Source organism: Eptesicus fuscus, chromosome 5 (assembly GCF_027574615.1).
Source record: "Eptesicus fuscus isolate TK198812 chromosome 5, DD_ASM_mEF_20220401, whole genome shotgun sequence".
NCBI lineage: Eukaryota > Metazoa > Chordata > Mammalia > Chiroptera > Vespertilionidae > Eptesicus > Eptesicus fuscus.
This window is the reverse complement of record NC_072477.1, coordinates 23,625,893-23,632,621: the sequence shown is the minus strand read 5'-3', so window position 1 is coordinate 23,632,621 and position 6,729 is coordinate 23,625,893. Positions and strand designations below refer to the sequence as shown.

The following is a 6,729-nucleotide window of genomic DNA, read 5'->3' as shown; positions in this document are numbered from 1 at the left end:
GGAGCATTGCATGCATTGTGCAGTTTATGCACAGTTTGATGGGGCTGAAATGTAGCCCACAAATGGCTTGCAAAACCCAGCATCCTCACTCTGTTCAGTACAGAGAAAAGGCCCCAACTTTTTCTAGTTCATGGGGAGGACTGCCAATGGCCTTGTCCTAACCAGCAGAAATCTGAGCATCTTTTTATATGGCAGTCGGATATCTGGGCTTGTTCTGTGAATTTTCTCTTCCTATTGTTGCATTATTTTTGCATTAATTATGCATTATTGTTGCATAATTTTTCTTATCAATGTATAGGTGCTGAAATTGCTAAAATTTACTTTATAGAAATTAACTCCTTGACTACAATCTATATTACAAGTACTATCTATCATTTGCCCATGAATTTTGTTTATGGTACCATTTATAATGTAATTTTTTAATGTTTTCTAGTCAAATATGTTTACCTTTTCTTTTATAATTTTTGGGTTTCCAGTCTTGATTTAAAAGATCTCCTTAATCCTTAGAAAATGCATGTAGCCTCCTAAATTATCTTGTAAAATATTTATTCTATTTTTTTTGCATTTATCTTTTTTTCCAGCTGGAATTTGTATGTATCAAGTAAGATAGGGATTCAAACTTACTTTCACCAGGCAGGGTAACTGGTTGAACCAAAGTCATTTAAAACATAGTTCATCCTTTTTTTCTTTTTTTCTTTTCATAGTTCATCCTTTATCTACGAATTCAAATGCTTCCTTTATTGCCCTGGCTGGGGTGGCTCAGTTGGTTGAACATTGTCCCATGCACTGAGAGTCTGTTAGTTCATTTCCCGGTGATGTTTCTCTCTCTTTCTCCCCCTTCCTCTCTCTAAAATCAGTAATAAAAACACATTTCTCTAGAAGTTTTTTAAAAGTGAAGGTAATTTTTAAATGCTTCTTTTATTATATATTAACCTCTCATGTATATTAATTCTGAATTCTCTGTTAGGCTCCACTGCTCTACCTAGTGATAGATACTAATAAGTTCCGATATCTGATTGTTTTTTTCCCATAGTATCTCAGTTTTCGTTTGTTTAAGGTTTAAGATTATTTTATCTAATTTTTAAAAAAATCCTATGAGTACCTAAGTGGAATTGCATTAAGAGTGTGTGTGTGTGTGTGTGTGTGTAGTGGAGAATTGACATTTTAAAATATTGTCCCCATATCCAAGAACATGGTATGCCTTTGCATTTATTCAGATCTTCATTTGGAGTTTTATAATAATATTTTGTAGCTTTTTTTTTACATAGGTCCTGTGTCTTGTTAGATTTATATCTAACTATCTCGTTATGTTTATTGCTATTATAAATACAGTACTTTTTCCCATTTCCACATTTAATAGAGAAAATTTCTTGATCTTTATACATTTTAAAATCCATCTTCATTACCCAATTATCTTCTTAATTCTGGTAACTTTTTTATTTTAATAGAGTCTCTGTTTTTCTAAGTATGTAATCATATCATCAGGGGAAAAGAATAGCTTTTCTCTTGTTTTCCACTTTGCCAGTCAAATTGTAATGATGATTGTAATGGAAATGGTTTTTTTTATCTTTATTGTTGGAAATATTACATATGTCCTCTTTTTTTTCTCCCATTGACTCCATGGTCCCTGCCCCATGCCCTAGGCCAGTGGTCTGCAAACTCATTAGTCAACAGAGCCAAATATCAACAGTACAACGATTGAAATTTCTTTTGAGAGCCAAATTTTTTAAACTTAAACTATATAGGTTGGTAGGTTGGTACATTGTTATTAACTTAATTAGGGTACTCCTAAGCTGGCCTTTGTTAAAAACTCAAGGGGCCAAAGAGACGCATGTGGCTCGCGAGCCGCAGTTTGCCGACCACTGCCCTAGGCCTTCACAACCCTATTGTCTGTGTCCATGGGTTATGCATATATAATATACAAGTTCTTTGGTTGTTCTCTTCCCACCCACCCACCCTCACCTGCCTTCCCTCTGAGGTTCTGTAGTCTGTTCTATGTTTCTATGTCTCTTGATCTGTTTTGTTCATCAGTTTATTTTGTTCATTAGATTCCACATATGAGTGAGGTCATGTGATAGTTGTCTTTCTCTAACTGGCTTATTTCTCTTAGCATGATACTCTCCAGATCCCTCCAAGCTGTCTCAAAGGGTAAGAGATCCTTCTTTTTTACTGCTGCATAGTATTCCATGGTATAAATGTACCACAGCTTTTTTATCCACTCCTCTACTGATGGGCACTTCCAGATCTTAGCTTTTGTAAATTGTGCTGCTATGAACATAGGGGTGCATACATTCTCTATGATTGGTGTTTCGTGTTTCTTAGGATATATTCCTAGAAGTGGGGTCACTGGGTCAAATGGAAGTTCCATATTTAATTTTCTGAGGAAACTTCATACTGTTTTCCACAGTGGCTGCACCAGTCTGCATTCCCACCAGCAGTGCACTAGGGTTCCCTTTTCTCCACATCCTCGCCAGCACTTGTCATTTGTTGATTTGTTAATAGTAGCCATTCTGACAGGTGTAAGGTGATACCTCATTGTCATTTTAATTTGCATCTCTCTGATGATCAGTGACTTTGTGCATTTTTTCATATGTCTCTTGGCCATCTGTATGTCTGCTTTGGAGAAGTGTCTATTTAGGTCCTTTGCCCATTTTTTAATTGGATTGTTTGTCTTCCTTTTGTTAAGCTGTATGAGTTCCTTATATATTTTGGATATTAACCCTTTATCGGATGTATCATTGCCAAATACATTCTCCGACAAAGTGGGCTCCCTTTTCATTTTGTTGATGTTTTCTTTTGCTGTGTAGAAGCTTTTTATATTGATGTAGTCCTATTTGTTTATTTTCTCCTTAGTTTCCTTTGCCCTAGGAGATGTATCCATAAACATATTGCTATGAGAAATGTCTAAGATTTTGCTGCCTGTGGTTAGAGTCTCCTCACAAGTACTCAATCACTCTACTTACTTTGTGGTACCTATCTCCTCTTTGGAACAATCCCTATTTGAGCACAAGGGCCATGGATTCCACTACCTAAAATTATGTATTATATTGCCTTAATGAATATTTGAAAAAAATGAACAAATGAATAAATGCATCTGCCAAGAATAATGTTGTTATACCAAATTTAACGTAAAAACTTCTCCATAAATATCTTACACTAAACCAAGATATTACTATGTATTTTTGAGAGAGCTATCATTATCTGACGAAGTCCTACTAATGAGCATAAAGGTTAATTTTATGCTCAACATTATAAATTAATGTTGAGCCTTTTTGCTTTTCTTCCAGGAAAGCTTTTTATCACAACATCTGGAAATATAAAATGGTGTTATAGAATTGTTAAAAAGAAAAAGTATTCGACCCTGGGTCCGGGTGAGGCCACGCGCCCCTGGGTCCGGGTGAAGCTAGATCCTGGGTCTGGGTGAGGCCATGTGCCCCTGGATCCGGATGAGGCTGGGTCCCGGGCCCGGGTGAGGCCACGCGCCCCCTGGGTCTGGGTGAGGCCACGTGCCCCTGAGTCCGGGTGAAGCCGTGCCCCTGGGTCCAGCCGAGACCATACCAGAGGGAGTCGGACCTCCGTTACCACCATTTGTCCACCATCCAGAGCTGAGGGGTCAGTGCTGACATGTACACATAAGGAACTGGTGGACATTGAAATTGGGTCTCAAAAGAACTGTTGGTCCAAAAAGAAACTCACTACAGACTGATTCATTTGCCTGTCAGCATAACTATTATTGCTCGTCTCACATTCAGTTCTTATAAGTATATCTCTAGTGACACATGATCTCGCTCATCTAGGGGAAATGATGAACAGCATAGACTGATGAACAAGAACAGAACCAGAAACAAGGAGGCATCGATCGGACTATCGGGCCTCAGAGGGAGGATAGGGGAGGGTGGGGGGACGGGGGGAGAGATCAACCAAAGGACTTGTGTGCATGCATATGAGCCTATCCAACGGTTAAGTTCAACAGGGGGTTGGGGCATCCATGAGGAGTTTGGGATGGGAATGGGGGGATGAGGACAAATATGTGACACCTTAATCAATAAAGAAATTAAAAAAAAAAAAAGAGAAAAAAAAAAAGAAAAAGTATTACATTTTGCCCAGCCCACGTGGCTCAGTGGTTGAGCGCTGACTTATGAACCAGGAGGTCATGGTTTGATTCCCAGTCAGGGCACATGCCCAGTGAGGGGCATGCAGGAGGCAGCCGATCAATGATTCTCTTTCATCATTGATGTTTCTATCTCTCTCTCCTTCTCCTTTCCTCTCTGAGATAAATAAAAATATTTTTAAAGCATTACATTTTTATTTGTGATAGAGATAAAATTATGTTGTCAGTGAAATAATGCATTATAAAATATACAAATAGGATAAAAGTTTATTACTGCATCCAGCTTCTTAAACAGGATATTATTTTTAATTTTCCTAAGTTTCCCTGCCTATGGTTGGATGGTATATAGACTGTTATAATGGGAATAAAGAGAAGAAAATAATTAAGAACATTTTTCAAAATTTATGAATAATCTCTCCAAGATAGGAAATAGCTTGCCACTGAAATAATATGGATAGAAACTGGGCAGTTTATTTCAATGACAAAACTTTAGGTATCTCTTATCTTGTCAAACAAAGGCCTCCTTAGCCAAGAAAGAACCTTTATGAAACAAACAATGATTGGTGGGTGCAGGATTTTAATTTACAGATAAATTTGAGTGATGTCAGGAGATGTCAAATCAACAAGTCTATCTCTTGAATTTAGCAGCTGAAGTGAGGTCATCCAAACTTTCAATTCCAAGTCCACACATTGCAAGAATAACTCTAGCAGCACCAGCAAAACGACACCATGCGATAACCAAGGATTCATATTATTTTAACAATTAAAATACTGTGTTGTCTAAAAGTATAGAAGTTACCTTTTGCATTAATATAGCTTCAAAAACAAATTCTGCGATTCTTTTTTTAAAATTTTTTGTTTTAAATGGAAAACCACCTATAAATCAACGTTTCTCAAATATAATCAAACTTTATGCAGTAAGGAAGGTGAATTAAATTTTATCACAGCTTCAATCATTTTTATTTGTCAGGATGCAATCAGTTTCTATGTGGTTTCATAATAATACTGTCTATAACTTGACAAAGCTTAAGAAATAAGTTTAAGATTAAGAATATTCTAAGACTGATTATTTTTGTCCATCTAACCAGGTAACATTTAAAGCATCCTGGATCCTCATTCCAGGCGTGCGGATCTGTAAGAAATCAGGGTATTTTAGTACCTTGAACTTTCAGTGGCATTTGGAATCTCTCTCAGAAGGAAGTGGGGTGGTGACTTTGCTATTCCAAAGGCTTTCATGACGTCATATAAGACAAATCCTTCCGGCAACTGGCTTTCCAGCAGCTTCGCTCTGTTAACACTGAGACTTTAGTCATTAAAGACTTCTCAATATTTATCAACCAAAAATAAAAATAAATGTATTTCTTGATTGAAGTCATAGATATCTTTTTTTCCCAGTTAATTATTCCCTCCTAACTTGTAGTAGTATAATACATGCCATTGACTTTGGATTTGACTATGTGGCTTTCCTGGGCCTTTTGAGCAGATAGATATATGCTGTATTGGTGCAGAGCTTCAAATGTGATTGTGTGGTTTGGCTAGACTTTTTACACTCGAGTGCCTTCTGCCTTGAGAATGGCATGTCCCACATGGAGGTTGCTCCATCAGCCTGGATCACAGAATAAAAAGACTCAGAAAGCAGCCCTAAAGTTAACCTGGCTTGGAGCACAGCTGCAATAGCGACATTAACATGAATGAGATATACATGTGTTGCAAGTCAAGGAGAGTCTGAGATTGTTTGCATGATAACCTAACTAAAGCTGACTGATACAATGCGCATACACAAGGGGATTTACTTTCTCGTTATCTCTTTGTTATTGGTTTCTGACATAATTGCATTGTGGTCATAAAACACACATTCTATTATTTCAATCATTTAAAATGTATCAAGAATTGCTTTATAGTCCAGTATATATCCAGGTTTTATAAATATTACTTGGTCGTGTGTGTGTGTGTGTGTGTGTGTGTGTGCGCACACGCATCATTTATAGAAGTACTGTTACACCAGGTCGATGGGTGGAGTGGACAGAGCAAGCTCCTATTCCATCTCCTGATTTCAAAAATCCACTTAATATATTGTCCTCAGATACAGGACATATCAGATACTAAACTGATAAGAACAGCTACTACACTTGATCTTAGCCACAAGGCCGAGAAGTGATAATATTACTTGGTTGAAAGAATATGCATTCTACAGTTATTGGAGTGTTGCATAAACTGATATGTCCATTAAATTAAGCTTGCTCATCATGTTGTTCACATCTTCAATGTGCTTCCTGATCTTTGTCTGCTTGTCCTGTCAATTATTGAGAGACATGTTAAAATAGCCCATTATTATGGATTTTTCAGTTTCTCATTGGTCCTATCAATTTTTGTTTTATATATTTTAAGCCATAATTATTAGATGCATTCAAAGGTAGATTTATGATCAGACCCTGATAAATTGAACCTGTAATCATTATGAAGTGACTATTTTATTTCTAGTTATGCTTTTTACCTTAAAATCTGTTTTATTTAATACTAGCACAGCCACACAACTGTCTTTTCTAGTTAACATGGTGTATTTTTACTTTCCCTTAACTCTCAAACATTTTATATCCTTACAATTTAGATGTGTCTCT

At 36.8% G+C, this 6,729-nt stretch overlaps 1 non-coding gene across 1 annotated transcript; it reads right to left on the bottom strand.

The window, feature by feature from the left end:
* Positions 1 to 6,079: 6,079 nt before the first annotated feature.
* On the bottom strand, positions 6,080 to 6,270 carry LOC114230676 (U2 spliceosomal RNA). The gene has a single exon (XR_003616644.2). It is a non-coding gene; the product is annotated as a U2 spliceosomal RNA (small nuclear RNA).
* Positions 6,271 to 6,729: the final 459 nt, after the last annotated feature.